The sequence below is a fragment of the Pogona vitticeps genome, chromosome 1 (genome assembly GCF_051106095.1).
Source record: "Pogona vitticeps strain Pit_001003342236 chromosome 1, PviZW2.1, whole genome shotgun sequence".
NCBI lineage: Eukaryota > Metazoa > Chordata > Lepidosauria > Squamata > Agamidae > Pogona > Pogona vitticeps.
The window spans coordinates 251,294,104-251,313,869 of record NC_135783.1 but is presented as its reverse complement, the minus strand read 5'-3'; the positions used below and the strand labels follow the sequence as shown (position 1 = coordinate 251,313,869).

At 39.6% G+C, this 19,766-nt stretch overlaps 1 protein-coding gene and 1 non-coding gene across 34 annotated transcripts in view; one reads left to right on the top strand and one right to left on the bottom strand.

Moving 5' to 3' along the window:
• Positions 1 to 590: 590 nt before the first annotated feature.
• Positions 591 to 663, bottom strand: TRNAA-AGC (transfer RNA alanine (anticodon AGC)). The gene has a single exon. It is a non-coding gene; the product is annotated as a tRNA-Ala (tRNA).
• Positions 664 to 1,183: 520 nt separating this feature from the next.
• Positions 1,184 to 19,766, top strand: part of PPP6R3 (protein phosphatase 6 regulatory subunit 3) — a 79,862-nt gene continuing 61,279 nt past the window's right edge. For 15 of the 33 annotated variants that reach the window (XM_078383610.1, XM_078383640.1, XM_078383636.1 and 12 more), the window contains exons 1-2: positions 1,219 to 1,356; positions 14,451 to 14,601. The gene's annotated coding sequence lies outside the window, so the exon portion shown is untranslated. Of the gene's footprint in view, positions 1,357 to 6,532; positions 6,652 to 14,450; positions 14,602 to 15,613; positions 15,701 to 19,766 lie in introns of those variants that run through there. The other 18 variants (XM_078383641.1, XM_078383637.1, XM_078383635.1 and 15 more) reach the window with 5 other exon arrangements.

Sequence of the window (19,766 nt, the reverse complement as noted above, 5' to 3'; positions counted from 1 at the left end):
TTATTTTCCTCATAAAATGAAGCTGTCATCCTGAAGCGTATTTTTGATCATTTAAATCTCGATCTCCTTACAATTATTCTCCAAGGTGAACACACAAGATATGCTTTGTGATTTGAGTTCAATGGGATTCTTAGGCAAGCAGGTAGAGGACGGCAACCTTTGAAACTTTTTGTGGAAAGACTTGCCATGCATGTTGGACAAAATACTGTAATTATAACTACTTCTGAAAAAAAGTATTGCAATTACCACATTTTAATCACAGCTTACTGGACTCCTAAGAAGTTCGTTTAGTAGGTTAAGAGTAAACTTTGTGTCTTTTCTTCCATCTTTGCCTCAGAAACAGCACATTTTGAAATTGTGTTATACACAGTCTAAAAACACTGAACTTGTTATATTTATGATGTTGGGTATCTTTTCTGTAAAGTTTGAAGAGTGGGAAACTGATAACACGACTTTGGCACGAGACAACAGTGAAGTCTTTTTTTGCCTTTATCAAAGAGACACCAAGAATATGTAAGAGAATATGTAAAATATATGGGCATTTGGAGAGAATAAAGAAAAGGAAAATTAGAACTGCGCTCTCAAAAGCTTGGAGAATGCGGGCATCGATCCCGCTACCTCTCGCATGCTAAGCGAGCGCTCTACCATTTGAGCTAATTCCCCACTGTTGCTCCAGCAGTCTGTCAAGACGATAATCAAGTTCTTTTGGGGACGCGCATGTCAAACCTCTCCTACAGCTGTTAATTAAGCCCTTGTTGCCAGGCTGTTTGAGTTCCTCGATTTCATGAAAGGGTGTGGTTTGTTACTCTAACCAATAGGAAAGTACGTTCCCCTACCGTCATCCGGGAGTGAGGACTGACTTCTGTTCTGCCCAAGGTGAATTCTCATTGGTTTGCAGATCTCTGTAACTGATTGGCTAATGTTGGTTTATTTTTAAAAGGAAGTTCAGGTTCTGGATGGACAATATCAACGTCTCTCAAAATGACGTAAGACTGTTGCTAAGGCGTTGACTGTGGGCAGCTAGAGGCGCATATCAGGACATGCTGATTGGATTAAGTGAAGCCATGACCTCGTCCCTTATCCCTTTATTGCCCAATAGTGGGCTTCTTTGTTTTATGATCGACGGCACAGTGAAGCCAATAGAAAAGTAAAGCTTTCACCATTGTCCAATAGAAAAGGTGATTGATGAGGAAAGGTGTAATCCGTAGAGGAATGATTGGCAGGAATGGGGGGGACGGGGATAGAGGAGGGCTCGGAAGAGATATATCCGCCATCTTGAAGTCTCGGTAATGGTGGCGAGGAGCAATTTTCCCGCCTGAGCGGGGGGGTCCGCCGGGGGGAGGCCCAGTTGCTGAGGTAGGGGCTCTGAACGTGGGCCTGCTTTCTCTTTAGCGGCTTGAATGAAATTCTTGTTACTCTTATGGTACGGGAAGAGTGAAAGCGGGGGGCCCTCGTTTCTCTTGAGCTATGGGATCGGGTGGGCACTGGGAAGGAGAGGAATGGCTTGAGCTGAGGTGGATGTTTCTCTCTGATCACCGCCTTTGTCAACCGCAGTCTCTTTTTCTCATGTCTTAATTGGAGGGCGAGCGGAATAAGGTCTTCCCTCCACGCTCATTTCCTCCGCCATTCTACTCCGAGCAGCGGCCTAAGGGGCCTGCTTTGTTTTGCTTCCTGAGACGTGCTCCCCTTAAGCCCCCCGATTCTGTGTGGGAGCAGCCTGTGTTCCTCTGTACCGTGGGAGGAAGGGGCGCCGAGAGAGGTATGCTCAGATGCCGACGTCCTTTCTTTCCCTTTCGGCCGGTGCCTGATCAAATAACCGTTCCCCTGCCGAAAAGAGGGGGAAATGTTGGATGAGGAAGACACGTGTATGTGCACCCACACGCATTTTCATTCTCTCCTTCGTGCTGTCTTCGAGATGCAGTTGCTCGGTATTGGATTAATTCCTGTTTTCAGGCCTTAAGGGGTCATAGAGAGTGTCATTTAGATCCCCCGTTGAGCCGAGCCCTCCTTGACATTTACAAATCTAAACACCTCAAAAATGTTTGCCTGAATTGACGTTTGAAGTTATTCTTTGCTTAAGAGTAGTAGAAGCCTACATCTGTTAGGCTTTCCGGGAGGTTATCAAGCAGGATTTGAAGGTGAACCTAGATAATAAGAAGTTATGCAGTATATTGTACTGAACTGCTTCTTGATTGTGATCAGTAGAGAAATCAAATGTGAACATTCTGTTTTAGGTCAGGAGTTTTGCTGGGACATAAAACTTTTCACGCACAAAGCTGACTCTCTTCTCTCCTTCTAATAGACTGTCCCAGACTTTCTGGACAGAGTGATAGGGAAAAACTGACTTCAGTTGTTTGATTTAAAAATTTTGAAATATTTAACTTTACTTAAATCAAGTATGTATGGATATTTAAAATATAGTTTTTCATAGTATTAGTTTAGCTTTCGCTGACTGATGTATTTGAGATGTGCTGGACTTCAGCTGTTATCCCCAGGAAGTATAGCAAAGGTGGTCATCTGTTGGAAAATTTACTAGAGAAGGTAGTTTCATTTAAAAGAATTTGTATCAGAATAGTGGAAAGATGTTTATGATATTTGTTGTGATTTATTTTGGTTTTGCTAACATCTGAGCTCCAAAAAGTTAAGGACAGGAATTTATTTTTCTACCAGGAAGAAGACTATCAGCTTGACTGCTATCCTGCATAACATCTCTAGCTTTCCTGTAAGAAATGTTATTGAGGAAAAAAGTTCTTCAACAGTAGCAAGATGAATGATATTTAAGGACCAGCTGGAAATAAACTTGGAAAATGGATAACTATCTACAGAATAAGTTAGGGTCCTACTTGTCCCTCCAGATGTACATGAATTTGTTAGATTACATTACTTAGATGGCTGGGGTTTGATATTATCTAATGTTTGTGTACACTCAGCCAGATAAGGATCAGGAAGTATTTTTTTAATATACAGTGGTGCCTCGCTTAGCGATTGCCTTGTTTAACGATGTATTCGCTTAGCGATGAGGTTTTTGGAGCGATTTTGCGCTCCGTTTAGCGATGTTCCCTATGAGGAAATTTCGCATAGCGATGTTCGGGACCTTGCCTCGCTTAGTGATGACAGTTTAGGTCCCCCGTTTCACTTAGCAATGTTCCATTTTTGCTATTTTTAAAGTGTCTTAAAATGCTCAAAAACTGTTTTAAATGCTTGGGATCGTTAGTGCACCTTGTAAAACCTTTGCATACTTAATTTGGCTTTGTTCTGACTCTTCGTTAATTTTTGGTGAATTCCCCCCCCATTTTAATGCATTGAACTGTCGGTTTGACAGCTTAGCGATGTTTTCCCATAGCGATGTTTTTTTGGGAACCAATTAACATCATTAAGCGAGGCACCACTATATATATATTGGTTGCTGTCTGATTGCTTTCCTTTTTTTCTCCAGAACTATGTGGTATATTCTGTTGGTGTGTGCCATCTGGATTTTTCATCTATTGATCCATTCCCCTACATCTATCTTGATTTATGATGCACCAGTCTTCTTGATTTGAATTTGTGAATTCTTCTTTCTCAGATAATATTTCCAAGGATCTGGCATAGTATTAAAACAGAGAGTGCTTTTACATTCATAATGTTATATTTCACTACTCTCCATATCCCACCTCCTCTGTTTCACTTGATATTCATCCTGCTTTTCAACAGGATGCAAGGGGAAATTAACATCTGCAGTAAATATGAGGGTAAAAATAATGTGTTACAACACTTGTGAATGTGCCCTTAATTTACAAATAGAGATCTATTAGATGGCCACAAATTCTCTCATTTGTTTTTTTCCCTAGCTGCCCAGAAAGTCTGTATAAAGATGTCTTAAATACATTTTTTACAACCATCGATTAGAAGTATTCATATAAATAGGGCTTGTGTAGAATAAGTAAGACTTGCCACCAGTGGTGAAGACAGTTTTTGTATGCCATGATTGACAGAAATTGAAGGCTATTTTTGACCGGAAACTGAAGTTCCCAGTTTACCTGGGCACACCCACCTTACCCTGGAAGAATTTGTTGCAACTTATTTCTGAGTAGACATGCATAAATTTGTGCAGATAGCCTCTTCTGCTATCCGTGTAAATGTTATTAATGTAAGATTAAATGCAGGAGCCACTTAAAGTATAATATGTATTCTGGTCAATGTAGATTTAACATTTGTCGTAGTTGTAATTGAAGCACATTTTCTTACGTAATTTCAAAGTAATTCTAGTTTGGTTGGGTACATGGGAGAAGGCCTTCTCTGCTGCTATTCCCATACTTTGGAACTTCCTGCCACAGGAGGCCAGGCTGGCCACATTGTTACTGTTCTTTCATAAGCAGGCAAAGACTTTTTCTGCATTCAAGCTTTCCCTGAGTGACTAGCTGCTGAGTGGGTTTTTTAAAATAGATTGTTCTACTTTACTACTTTGAATGTGTTTTACTGTTGCTTATGCTTTTTAATATGGTATGCATTTGATCCCTTTTAGTAATTGTATGCTCATTGTTGTTAGCTTTAAAAGACTGTATTTTAATGATGTAAGCTGTCTTGGCTCCTTTTTGAGGAGAAAGACAGGGTAAAAGATATTTTAAATAAAATTAAAATTATCAAATAAATATGTATTATGCTGCACAACACAAAGAAGATGTGAGATAAGCCCAACATGGGGAAATCAACTATGCAGCTCTGTAGTCCCATTCAGTATGTAAGTTATTTTTAAAGATTGGTGGTGATGTGTTCATCCATGATGGTAATGGACTAATATATTTATAAGATTTATATCCCACCTTTCAACAAAACAGGTGCTCAAGGTGGCTAGCATTTTGTTTCAGGGCCAGTCTAAACCTAACATTGATAGTCAGTTCTCTTTTCTTTCTCCTTAAATGTTTCTTTAAAGTAGTTTGGAGGGCAGCTGGTTTGGATCAGGCCACAGTTATTGGGAACATCTCTGGCAATATTGGTGCAATTACCCATTTCCATGTACAGTGGGGTCTCGACTTACGAACGGCTAGACATACGAACGTTTCGACTTACGAACCGCTCTCATAGGAATATATGGACTCGACTTACAAACTTAGATTCGAGTTACGAACTCTTTTTTTCTTTTTTTTTAAGCTAAGTCATCTTAGGTTAAAAGGAAAAAAGAAAAAATATCCCCCTCTAGTGGCAGAAGGCAGAATAGCAGCTTCCCATTAGTTTCTATGGATGAAAAGAGCAGATACGGATTGAATGGTTTTCAATGCATTCCTATGGGAAATGCAGATTCGACTTAAGAACTTTTTGACCTGAGAACTGCCTTCCAATACGGATTAAGTTCGTAAGTCGAGACCCCACTGTAGCTGCTGTTTGTACAAATGTACTCAAATGTTTTTTTCCTACTAAGACAGATTGCAGAAAATGAGTAACTTTTGTTTGGAAAATAGTATATGACCCCACCGAACTCTGGTCTTCATCCATTTTTGGAGAACCTGTAACTACTATTAAAATGGATTTAAATAAAAGACTGCAGTCACAGATTTTGGATATCTATTTACTTTGGCTTATACTAGTATACTGTAAAAATGATTCCGTTTCCTCCATTATCATTAAATTGAAATTTGAGACTGAAGCTTGGAAATACTAGGTCTGGGTATGCATATTGGGCCCAGCAGCCCTGGGTTCTTAATGAAAATGTAGAAGATAGTTAAAAGATGATGAGTCATTCATCATCTACACATTATTGATTAGATAGGGTGAGATTATTTTAACCAGGGACAAATGACAAAAATTACAGTATTTGAGAACACAAAATAAAATCTGGTTTTCATAAATGTGAATAAAATACATATTGGGTAGCATATTGGATTGGATCTGGCTTCTTTCCTGCTGCTGTGAGTATGTCGTGATTACAGCTCTCTTTTGGAAAGCTCCCTCCAGCAGAAATGAGAAGGCAATTCTTGACATTTCTTTTGGTGTAGTCCTTGTTGTTACTTTCTCTCACTGTTCTGGGCTGTGTGCTCCAGAGGAGATCATTGGGGGAGAGGCTGCATGAAGCATATTAATTAGTGGGAAAGCCCCACTGATTCAGCCCACTGTGAACTAAAACAGACTTGCACGTGGAACTCAGAATAGCAGGTAGTTCTGGATTAATCCCTGGACATAAATCTGCAGTCTCTGTAAGTTTTAAATATGTTTGCATTTAGATATGCCACTTAAAGAGCAGAGTTTTGTGGTACAGCCTAAGCATTAGTAGATTTGCCTGAAGGTGAGGCAAACCAATTTTAAAATCAAATTTATTTTAATCACAATTTAAATAAAAATGTTTTTGATTTTAATTGTGATAAGATCCAATATTTAAACAATTAAATCAAATCAACCCTGAGGCAGACATTTGTCATATTTTCTCTAAGGGTGTTATCCATAATATTCTATTCTGTGACTTTCTCCCCCCCATACTAAAAGTGATAAAATTAACACACTAAACTGAAAAAAAGTCCTTTTGGTAATTTGTTTTTGTTGCTGCTTAATATTTAATTAGGGTTGGAGGAATGAGGGGAAGAGGTGCTAAAAGAGAGACAGAGGAGGAAGAGGAAAAAATATATTCCAAAGGATCTTTGTGCTTTAAAATAACTTGAAGTGGAAAGATCAATAAACTAGGTAAATGACATTGTATATATAATATTTATCTTACAGAATACTTTGTTTAGAATATATTGAAGGGATTTGTAGAATGTCTGTTCTAATTGATTTCTAAAATAGGCTAAAAGAGACATATAGACAGATCCTCTTGCATTTTCAGAGTACTTGTATTTTTAAAAGCTACAAGATTTTTAAAAATGATGTTTTGGACGTACTTAGATTTCTTCTTTCTAGAAAACTGGACTGTAAACACTTGCTAAATAAGAATAAAACAATGCAGCAGCCTAAAAGTGTGAGAACTAGGTGTCAGTGCATGGAATAAAGTAGCAAAGTTTGTTGAAACTGAGAAGATCTTGACTCAGTTGGTTTCTTGACAGGAGAGAGTTTTGGCTTCTTGAGTTCCATAGGAAAACAGAATATAAATGAATTACTGGAAAAAAATTGTAGAAGATTGCTTCCTATTTTGTCAAGTCTTTAGGCAAGTTATTCTGCAATGGATGTATTTTCCTTTTGCTTCATGTCTATCTTGAACTGTCAAAGGATGTCTAATAATGAATGATAATGAACTGTCAAAAGATGTCTAATAATGAACTAATCTCATAGTGTTTACAAAGTGTTTAAAATTACTTCCACAAACCTTTTTAAAAATCAACAGTACGCAAACTATATCTAGTCTGTTATAGATAATAATCCCAGTTTCCTGGAGAGGTCAGAAGAGGTCTAGAAAGACTTTTATGCTTGTTGGATATACTTTGCATTCACTAAATCTCAGTAAATAAAATCTCACACATTTCAGTGGTAGATTGCAGTGAATTAGTAAACTTCCAGTTTTATGCCTGGTCATGTACTAGCAGTGCAACCAGACATGCACTCATAATTTGACAGTTAGCTGCAATTTGCCACTACAACTTAAGGAATTTCTCTTCTTTTGGAGTAAAATTCTAGTATGATTCTGGCCAATATTGATTCTGCAATTGTAGCTGAAGTGAACTGAGCTAATTCTACTTTCAAACAAAAATCAACTTTGAATATGAATGCTACCTTACTTTACCAGCCTATTTTGGAAGGAAAGCCATTATATCATTGCTGTTGTTAATCAGTTACAAAGGTGTTTTAATCTGTTTACTAAGGCTGTTAAGCAGATCATTTCCTTTTGTGAATGGATTGAGGAAACCCTGGGTTCTTGATATGTCCAGCACGTGAAAGTCTGTTTAGGTGTGGTTTAATATACTTGAATATACTGGTGACGATGGGACTGTAATGTGACAGATTTGGTGCAGTTCCCCCCCCCCAGATGTCTATACATGTCATATTTCACCCTACAGATGTTTGCTTTGTATGCAAGGAGGGAAAACATGACATTAAGTGTGGGACTACTAAATGTATCCTTTACTTCTGTGTTCAAGGAAATATTCTGAATAATGCCTATTTAAGGTGGTCTAATTTACACAGCTTTCAATTAGAGATTGGGGTATTCGTATTCGTCTACGAATATCAGCCCTCAGGTGGAAATAAAGAGTGTCCATTCACCATTTCACTGCTGATGTGAGCTCAGCGGAGCCTTCCTATCGCGCCATTGCCTGCAGTGGATTAGCCACTCTGTGACCTGGCAGAGAGGCTTGTCATCCCGCCTCCTGCCAGGAGTGGTTAATCTATTGCAGACAACAGTATGATAGGAAGGCTCCATTAAGCTCACGTCAGCGATGAAATGGTGAGTGGACTCTCGTTATTTCCACATGTGGGGGGATATTTGTATTTGTAGATGAATACAAATACCCCCATCTCTACTCTCAATTTCCTTTCACATTTGTTTCTTCTTTTCAAAAGCCTGGGATCTGTTGCAGCAAGCCAGTCTGAAGATAGAGGGAACTGTCCCTTCCTACCAGACCTTCCTTATCTTTACTTCAAGAGCGTGGGAAAATGAGAGATCTCTTGGCTCTCAGAGTACTTTGTACATGGTATAGCACTATTAGTGACCACAAGTAATGTTTTGACTAGTATGAACAGTTGATGTGGATAATTTTGTCTATGGAATAGGAACATGGATAATGTGGCATACATCCCATTCTCCTCAGCAGTCAGATGTTCCAGGGTAACACCTAACTCAATCTTAGGTCTCTTTAAAGGGAGAAACCACTGGAGACTTACAACATTTTTGTAATATTTACTTTTATTTGCAGCTACATACGTTAGGTGTAGTTGAGAATAACAGCTTAAGCATTTTCACTAGCAGGAGACTATATTCCTCACTTGAAAGTATTGAAGGAAGAATACATGCCCTAGACAATTTTGGCTTGCAATTTCAACATTATCCCACTGCGATCTGTTCTCAGAATGATTTTGGTTATTCTCAAACACACACACACACCACACAATTCCCCCCTCTATTTGTTTATAAATGACTCATTTCTCTCTCTCTCTCTCTCTCTCTCTCTCTCTCTCTCTCTCTCTCTCACACACACACACACACACACACACACACACACACACACACACACACACACACACACACACACACACACACACACACACACACACACAAAACAAACAAAATATATATTCCCCCCTCTGTTTATAGGAGTCATGACTCATTTTTGCCAAATGTGTTCATGGCTATTTCCTAGCCATTTGAACTATTTTACTTGTAGTTTCACTGGCAGTAGATGTAGCTGGAGCACATGGGGCATACAGAGAATTTTAAGCAATAATGTTGACTGCTTTAGTCCTTTCTTGTGTGTGCCCTACATTCCTGTAAAGCGATCAAACAGTAATCCTGTAGTAATAATTTCTTCTGTTGAAGTAAAACTCATTAGTTTTTCAATATGGGTAGATTCAGTTATTAAAAACACGTCTGGTCATTTTAAATGCTCCTTAAAAACAATTTGAAGGGAATGTTGTCTAATTTATAGGTCTGCGCACTCATAGCATATTAAAATGAAATGTCTAGGCACTTATTGAATGTACTAAATTTGAGGTGAAGAATTTTGTTGGGCCTGATGCCCACATTACTTAGTGGGGCCAATCTGGTGTGCTGGATGTAGCCAAGGTACAAGCCTCTATTCTCCCTTGCCAGCTTTATTGGACTTCTCTCCATCGTCCACTTTACTTGTGTCTCTGCTGAGAGATGTATTCTTTGTGCCTTTGTCTTCATGGAGAAGAGACTCAGTCTGCTTGAGGGAGTAGCTTCTGTTGTTCATTACTGGCTGAATTCTATGCCTGCTTTCAATGATATCTTGATTACGATATTGCATAAAGAGAGTTGCTGTACATGAATCCAGTTCATGTGTGTTGGAATTTCCATTAGCTCCAATTGTTGATCAGAAATAATCCAAGATATTTTCCCCAGAATGCTAGCAGGGTTGCCTTTTTATAGTTTTAAGACTCCTAGTTTTGCCTCTGATAATTAATTGGAAATAAGAGTACGTTTCATTTCCCAGTGTTGTCACCAAGAGTGCACTTAGCATCTGGAGTGAGAACCTTAAATCCTCTACTTGTCTGTTTTAAAGCAGAGTGGATTAAAAATCAGGAATTATCTAAAAATCAAATTGATTAAAATAAAATTATTTTTAATTCAAATTTAATTTAGAAAACATCAGATTTTTTAAATTTAATAAAATTGATTTGATTTAAATTAAACTTATCTAGTTTTAAAGAATGAGCTAGGATATAAAACATCTTTTGAGATCAAGTATTAAACTCAACATAGGAGAACTTATATTTGTAATGCAAACTGAACATTTAGATCTTCAAGTCAGCTGTGGATATGTACTTTTAAAGCTATAGAAAAATTTCATTCTTGCTAGTGACTACTAGCTTCAGCTTTGGAAAGTTTAGGACATTGAAGGGCCCAGCTGGTATATTAGCAAACTAAAAGTGGTTTCTGGGAGTTTTCTAAAAACTAAAAGAATTGTTGTGTATGCTGCAAATCTAATTAGAGGAATGTTGGAAGGTTAACATTTTACTTGCATACTGCTCTCCAGTTAACTTTTAAATTCCCCCACACTTCTGTTCGGATTAAATGTCCCCCCTCCCACACACTGTATTTCTCTCTTGTTCTCAAGTGGTCAAGATTCTGGTCAGGTGCTTCACCTAGTTTGGCTGAGTGTTCAAACAAATATTCTTGTTTGATGGTTATAGCGTGCATACAGGGTGCTGAACAGAAATCCTTCGTTTCACAGATTCTGCTCAGTATTCTAACCAGAGATAGTAGGTCAAACAAAATATGTGGGATGTTTGACCAGAGATAGTTGAATCATGTTTCTTGGTAATATAAAGGCTCTGTTTAGTTGTAAATCACATACTTTAATAACATAGCAACCAATATTCTCTGTAAACTGTGTGCTTGTGCACCTGTGCAGCGCTACATCACAGGCACACAGCTGAGCCATTGTTGCCACCTATTTGCTTCCAGTCATGTCCAGAACTCTTTGCACATGGAGCAGAGCCTCTGCCCAGGGAACATTGATAACCAATTAGTCATCCCTATTCCAGAAGTAAATGGATCTGACTACTGGAAATAATTAAAAAGCATTTTGCCTTCAATCAGTAACCTTTAATCAAAATTATTTTATAGGCGTGGGACTTCTATATTTCTTGGACATTAGTCCCAGAAATGACCAGGAATTCCCCTAGCCAGAATTCTTGAGGCTTTAGCAAACAAATTAAAGTTCACACAGAGGTTTTCATTTAACACCGATGAAGAATGAAGGCTCTGGCAGCTGTTATCTACTTGTGCAGAAAAAAAGAGGAAGTAACAGGGAAGGTTTAAACTCCATGGGAACTGCAAGAGATAGGGATCTTGTAGTGAGGTGAGAGGCTATCTGGTCAGAATCTAATGGACAGTGAGACTACCAGTCCCCAACCTCAGTCTGCAACCCGGCTGCGTTCCGCGGCCCAGGCAGGAACGGGCTACGGACACAGATCTCTTGCGCCCCCGTGAGCGTGACACACATGTGAGTGCGGCATGCACATGAACGTGCTCTGCCCCCACAAATGTGCATGTGCAACATGCTCTCTGTGAGCGTGACACACCTGTGTGTGCAAGTGCATGAGTGCGACACACACGAGTGTGAAACAACCCCCTGCAAGTGCGACACCCCCCACAAGCATGCTGCATCCCCCCAACCAGTCCGCAGTTGGGAAAAGGTTGGGGACCACAGCTCTAATCCCTTGCAACTTCCATGGATTTCCTTGTTCTTTCGCACAAACAGCTAATAACTGGTGTCAAACTATAAACAACTACAGTATATTGACATTATTCACAGTTGGTTTCTGTACAAGATTGCTTGATGATAAAGTAGTACTCGTGAAAAAGAACAAAATACGTTTTGAAAAGATGGCCTGATGAGCATTTCACTCCATGTAAATCAGTGTCGAAAGACAGAATGCATAAATTGGAGGACCAGTAGTCATGATGAACCATAATGATGGTGATTGTAATAATCTGGACACAAAGAATTTTTTTCAGGTGTCCTTACTTTTTTCTTTTTCTTTTCTTTTACTTCCTTTCTTTTTTTTCATTTGAAGAGCGGACAAATTGCTTTCAGAAGCCCCTGTTCAAAAACAACAATTTTCGTGGAAAGAATTTTAAGTTAATTCAATTTGGGACACTATCGGTAACCTCTTTCGATAGCTTTAGCTAGCTATCACATGGTGAATGTAACTGAAACAGTTCCTTTTCTGACAACTTTCCTTTAGAATTCTAAAACTTGTCAGCAGAAATAGCAAATACAGTGGTGCCCCGCTTGACAACGCTAATGCATTCCAACAAAATTGCTGTACAGCGAAATCGTCGTCAAGCGAAAGTAAAAAACCCATTAGAATGCATTAAAAACCGGTTAATGCGTTCTAATGGGGGAAATACCTCATTGTCCAGCGAAGATCCTCGATAGGGTGGCCATTTTCCGGTGCCTGTAAAGCAAGCAATCAGTCCTAAATACAGCGGGGAGCCATTTTGCACAGCGGGCGGCCATTTTGCGACCTGCCAATCAGCTGTTTCAAAACCATCATTAAGCGAAAAATCGGTTCTCGAAGCAGGGAACCGATCGTCATAAAGCGGAAAACCCCATAGGAATTATCGTTTTGCGATCGCAATAGCAATTGCAAAAAACTCATCGTAAAGCGGATTCGTCTTCAAGCGGGGCACCACTGTAAGCAAAACAAAGTAGAAATCACATATGGAAAGTTAGTTACTTTTGGGACTAGATTCCTGTACATTAATGCCCATAGTCCCACATCAGACTACACTTTACTTGCAGGAACAGAGAAGATAAATTGAATTTGAGAACTTAAACTTGGAAGAATTTGGGTTGAGTTGCAGTGGTTGCTGTTGAACTCTCATGGTTATTGCAGATGGGTTCAGCAGTTTTGTCTGCTGATTTAGAAAAGCACCAATTTTATATTGTTTGTGGACTAATGTGGGGGTGATCATTTTCAGTTATATGGACGGGATCCCGCATGTCTTTTGATCACCATGTTATATTTGTTACCGAATGTAAACTTGGTGCACAGCCTTGAAGAAGATGATTTATCATTGAAAATTTGCAGCTTTTTTTATTTTTTTGTTTTTGCATTGTTTTGTATTCTTTAATGGTTGAATAAAGGTATCAGTTGTTCCTGCATTTGTTTTGACGATGTGTTCTTTTTCTGCTTTTTTCTGTATTAAAAATGTCCTTTTGAGGACAAAGATGGGGTAAAAATATTTTAAATGAATAAATAAATATGCAATGTTCACCTTTGAAAATTACCATGAGTTGTTTGTTCAAAGCTATTTATGTCAAAATTGAATTATTTAATGGACATGGTTTAGTATTTAATGTCATATATGAATTGAAGTCAAATGGGAACATTATTTCAGTTGACAACATGCAGTGGTGCCTCGCATAGTGATCGCTCCATATAGCGACGAAATTGCTTTGTGATGGACTTTTTGCCATCGCAAAAGTGATTGCTTTGCGATGGTCCCTATGGGGAAATTTGCTTTGGCGATGATCGCAGGGAAGTGATCATCGCAAAGCCCCCATTTTCGGCCAGCTGATCGGCAGTTTCAAAATGGCCGGCGGGTAAACAAAATGGCCACCCCGCTGTTTTCAGGCACGGATACCTCGCTTTAGAGGCACCGAAAATGGCGGCGCTATGGAGGATATATTCACGAAGGCTTTCACGGCCGGGATCTAATGGTTGCTCTGGGTTTTTCGGGCTCTTTGGCCGTGTTCTGAAGGTTGTTCTTCCTGGCGTTTCGCCAGTCTCTGTGGCCGGCATCTTCAGAGGACAGCAACCTGTCCTCTGAAGATGCTGGCCACAGAGACTGGCAAAACGTCAGAACACAGCCAAAGAGCCTGAAAAACCCAGAACAGCTATGGAGGTTCTTTGCTTAAAGGTGAGTTTTTAGCCCATAGGAACGCATTAATCACGTTTTAATGCGTTTCTATGGGCTTTTTATTTTCGCTTAGCAGCGATTTTTTTCTGCACGGATTAACATTGCTAAGCGAGGCACCACTGTATTTATACTCATGTGCAGTATTGCTATACCCATATTTAATACAGCAATTTCATATTTGTTTCTTTGTCGGGTAAATTTGGAGGTGTTATGAAAAAGTGCACAACTAAAAAGGTGACTTCCATTATATTAACACTTAGATAACATATGGTATACCGCTAGAACTTATCCTGACCAACTGAACTATCGTGTTCTGTGTCTTAATCTGTATTGGGGGGGAAAGCTGTCAGTATTGTCTATGATAATTTTTTGTTTCTATGTGAATTGTCCAATGAAATATTGCACTGACATTATCAACTTGTTTTGTGTTTACTTGTAGGAAGAAATCTGCTTCATCTTAACCTAATTGAGTCTGCTAATCTGCTAATACTGTAGGTTGAAAGATTTTGCTGTTGCCAGGGTACCCTGTAATGGGAAAGGAGTCACAAAGAAGAGAATTTTTTTTTCTTTTTAATCTTTTCTGTTAACAGGTAAGAAATGTCAGAGTCTGCTTCTATAAATGATTGTTTATATTTACTTCCCAAAGCATCAGCTGAATGCATGATGCTTTAGAAACTATACATGTAAAATACCCGTTGCTTCATATTTTGTTTTTTCCCCCTGCTAGGCCACTGGATAAACATGCAGATTATCTCCATTGAATTTATTTTGGGATCAATGTGGCATTAACATGTTATTAATTTGGTTTGTGCTAACAACAGTAGTGCATAACCTGATCTGGCACTTAAACCCTGTTTTGGAACAGGAGTTGAAACACTGGATTGCAGGGAAATAATCCATGATTAAGTTGTGTGCATGTTCACTATGCTAAATCTAGTAGAATAGGATTGCCTGGGCTTAACACCCTTGTGTGAAAAGGTTTCTTTTTAGTTGAGGTTTGTTTCCAGTTGCTGCTGCAGATTCATTTAAAGATCTGTTTCCTGGTTGCTGACATGTGACTCTCATCATTATCATACATGTAGTTTATTGATATTCTCAGATACTGCAACGTTGCTCTAAGCTGCGGTTTAAAACACTGTTGTTCACACTAGGCTGCCAGCTATAGTCAAAAACACTACCTCTTTAATGCAGACTTAGTCTGCTATTTGCCCTCTGCTTTAGGAGGCTGTAACTTTTGCAGGATGTTAGGGGCTGGACTTGATTATAGCAGTCGTCCCCAACCTTGGGCCTCCAGATTGTTCTTGGACTTCAACTCCCAGAAATCCTGGCCAGCAGAGGTGGTGGTGAAGGCTTCTGGGAGTTGTAGTCGAAGAACATATGGAGGCCCAAGGTTGGGGACCACTGATTATAGGATCTTTTCCAGCTCTGCAGTTCTAAGATGATTATGAAGTCTAGATGAATCTAAATAAACAGTGACAGTAATATGTTGGGGGAGATTGTTATGTTTTAAATTGGTGAAATAAGGGGAAAATGTTCCACTTTTTCATTGGTAAATAAAATTGTGAAAAATAATTAATTTGTTATTATTAACTTTGTTACCAGTTTACAGTTTTTAGCCATCTATGTGTCCAGACAAGGTATATTGATCTCCTTTTCCATCCTGTTTTGGAGGTGGTCAGGGTGGACAAGGTAATTGCATATTGCTGAGAAATTTTTTAATTTTCAGATTTATTCAGATTTTCAGATTTATTTTATAGAAAGAAATGATGTCTGTGAGAATTGTGTCTCATTGCAAAGTGTGGAATTTTCAGAAGAAAAAGGTTCTTGATTGTTGGAGGGTATTCATGCACTATAATGCACCATTTATAGTAGGAACCTGTGTCAGGGTGGATAAAAATCAATGATTTATTTTTAGAATTTGAATTAAATAAGGAAAACATTTTTAAATTGAAATTGTTAAAGAAATCTAATTGTTTAAATTGAAATTGTGTTTCAAATTGATTTTGTAATTGTAAATCAAATCCACTCTGCTCTGTATAATTTCTAATACAGTGGTGCCTCGCACAACAAGCGCCCCGTAGAGTGATGAATTCGCTCTACGGGGACGTTTTTTCGATTGCTAATGCGATCGCAGAGCGACGGCCCCAATGGGTGAAAATCGCAGAGCGAAGGTTCGCTTTGCGACCCGCCGATCAGCTGTTCCGCGGCTACAAAATGGCCGCCGGAAACCCCAAAATGGCCGTGCGCAGCGTTTTCGTGCCCTCGTTAAGCGAGGGGAGGGCGCGAAAATGGCTGCCGGCCATAGAGGAACATTGCTGTACGGTGAGTAAATCAGCCGATTGGAACGCATTAAACTAAGTTTAATGCATTCCAATGGCTTTTTTCTTTCCGTACAGCGATGTTTCACACAGCGAGGGTTAATCCACAGCGGATTAACCTCGCTGTGCGAGGCACCACTGTGGTAGGGTTATCTGGAGATTTTCATTTTGGAAAATTGGCTAGGTATGCACAAAAGAGGATGGTCTTTTAGTATTCTGGTCAAAGGCCATGTAAAGTTTTATTATTTAATGCCAAGTCTCAGAAATGAGACTAAAAATAAGTTGAGAAGCTACTGAAGTTAGGAGTTCATGAAGTTTGTTTACTGTTTTAAGCTCCTGTCAGACTTACTACCCTGTTTCTCCAAAAATAAGGCCTATCCTAAAAATAAGCCCTAGTATGATTTTTTCAGGATAGTAGTAATATAAGCCCTACCCCAAAAGTAAGCCCTAGTTAAGTGAAACCCCGCCCTCCACCATTGTGCAGCAACCAGAAGATGACATGACTGTAAAAATAAAATATTCCCTAAAAATAAGCCCTAATGCATTTTTGGATCAAAAATTAATATAAGACCCTGTCTTATATTCGGGGAAACATGGTACAGTATATTTGAGAGTGTTTCATGATAGTTCTTTGAGGTATTCCCCCAGTGCATCACAATCTGATATGAATGGGCCAGAGTGAGGATAGCCCATTCCAGGTAGCTCTAACACTAACTAAATTAGTTGAAAATGGATTTCAGCTACAGAGATAGCTGAGTTTTGAAAGAAAGCTGAATTTAAACATTTCTAAGCTGTTCAGAACAAGTTGAATACAGTTTGCCTGGCAATACCCTGCCAACAACTTCTCTCCTATTAGAGCTGGTTTGTTAACTGTCATCTAGCCAATTTTGATTATGTCTCTCACCCAGGACGTCCACTGTGTCTTTGGGGGAAGTGGGGGAGAGACACAAATTGTAGAGTTGAAGGTTGTCAACTTGCTGATGGTACTTTTAAATTCTGTATGATCTCTCTGTCATTAAAGCAAGGGTGAGCAGAAATTTATATGTTTACCAGTGACTTGAGAATCACATGCATGTGAACACACATAGAGCTTCCCCTGCCCTCTTGACATGTGTACAGTGGTACCTCGCATTGCGATGTTAATTCGTTCTGCAAAAATAGCTGCAGAACGAAAACATCGCTATGCGATATTGAAAAGCCCATAGAAACTCATTGAAACCCCTTCAATGCGTTCCTATGGGCTTAAAACACACCGTTCAGCGAAGATCCTCCATAGCGTGGCCATTTTCGCTGCCTCTTAAGCGAGGAATCCGTCCCTAAACACAGCGGGCGACCATTTTGAAACCGCCAATCGGCTGTTTTAAAATCGTTGCTTTGCGATGCTCGGTTCCCAAAGCAGGGAACCAAGCATCACAAAGGGAAATTCCCCCATAGGGAACGTCACAAAAAATGCGTCGCAAAGCGATTTCATCGCTAAACGGAGCGATCTCTATGCAAGGCACCACTGTACTTAGATTCTTTTGAAAGCAGAAATTGTGCAATTGACAAAAAGCTTTCAAAAGGTTTCCCTGCTGGGATGGAGAAAAGCAAAACTCTTAATCCAGCAAAAAAGCGTTATGCTTTTTGCAGCTGGAGGAGTCCAGTGTACCTTAGGTAAGATTGTGTATGTGGAGTGGGCTTTAATAATCCACCTATCCCTCCATTCCTCATGCAGCCAAAACACCTGTTCTCCCACTTTTGATATGATTGCTGCTTAGCAAGGTGATGCCAATAGTTAGGTTTTTAAAAATTTTCTTATTATTATTTATAAAATCAATCCATGCTTATTTAACATCGTGTCACCTGGGTTCAGCTTATAATCATTTGTTAATACAACTACAATACATATTAAGCTCTTAATCTATACAGCGTGCTTGTAACCATTGATTTAAAAAGTTCCATTGTGAGGGTTCGTTGGTATGAGCTGTCTTCTCTTCAATAAACGGACGAGGCATAGAAGGAACATCAAACGGTGTCGTATTTATTTCAACATTAACATCTTTGGTTACACCACCCATAAAGGGGTTCAGAGACGTTTGGAGACCATGGTTAGGTTTTAAGGGGGTCCATAAACTATGTACAAAGGGGTTAGTAGTCTCTGGATTCCAAGGACCTGTTAAGGGCGGCACAGGTCCTAGTCCAGGGTTCAACTCTTCTTCCAGGGAAATCAGGGGTAAGGTCTCCTCGTCCCCACTCCAGCCGTCCCAGGAGGATCCCTCTCCTCCTTCGGCACCCCACGGACCGGGTAACCCCCCAGCTTCTTCAACTCGGCGATATGCCATTGTCGTTTACATTCCAACTCCCTGGCGACCGCCTCTCGCTCTTCCCGCAGCTTTCTCCGCCACTCTTTGGCCTCAGTTTCTCCCCAGTAGGACGGGCGAGACTTCAGTCCCAGTTGTCGGCGCTTTTCTGCCTCCTCATGGGGGATCCGGACCTGCTCCCACTTGTGGGTCCAGGGATCCTCCATCCAGACCCACTCCCAACCGCCTGGAATGTCCCTGGCCCTCTCCCTTATATCCCCCATCCCCGCTTCTATCTCCTCCCCTCTTTTTCCCGCCTGAACTCGTCCCGGTTCGCGGGTGATCTTTAACCCTTTCACAACCTCCTCTAAGTCCCGGGTATCCACCCCCTTGCTCAGGGTAAGGGTTCCGCCGCATTCTGTCCCCCAATCAGGGGTCTCTACTCCTCTCTCTTCCCGTCGCGGTGGGGATGATGGGGGGGATGTCTGAGTCTGGCTGTTACTCTTCGGGAGCAGCGGCACTCCTACCATGGCTTCCACTTTGGGAGCCTCACATCCATGTTTGATAATATTCTGCATCTTCCTTTCCTTTGATTTTCAGTGTCAGTTTATCCATTTCAGTGCAGTCCAATATCTTTTTAATTAATTCTTGATCTGTAGGTGTTTCTTCATTTTTCCAGTATTGTGCGAATATAATCCTTGCAGCTGTTAAAATATGCAGTATTAAATATACATTTTGTTTATCAACACTTTCTGGTATTATACCTAATAGAAAGAGTTCTGGCATAAAATCTACATTTTTTTGATTATTTTAACAAGCTATGTATGTATTTTTTTTTTGCTTTATCACATGTCCACCAAAGGTGATAATAAGTTCCAGTTTTTATGACATTTCCAGCATATACGTGACCTATTAAAGTACATTTCAGCTAACCTATTGGGTGGTAAATGCCATCTATAAAACATTTCATATAAATTCTTTTTATAAGATATTGCCATTGTCATTTTATAGTTTCTAGACCACAGTTTTTGCCTTTTTTCAGTCAATATTATATCCAAAAAATTTTACCCATTGAACCACCATTTCTTTGACCTATTCATCCTCCATTTTCCAATTTAAAAGAAATTTATATATTTTCCTAATTAGTTTGACAGCTGT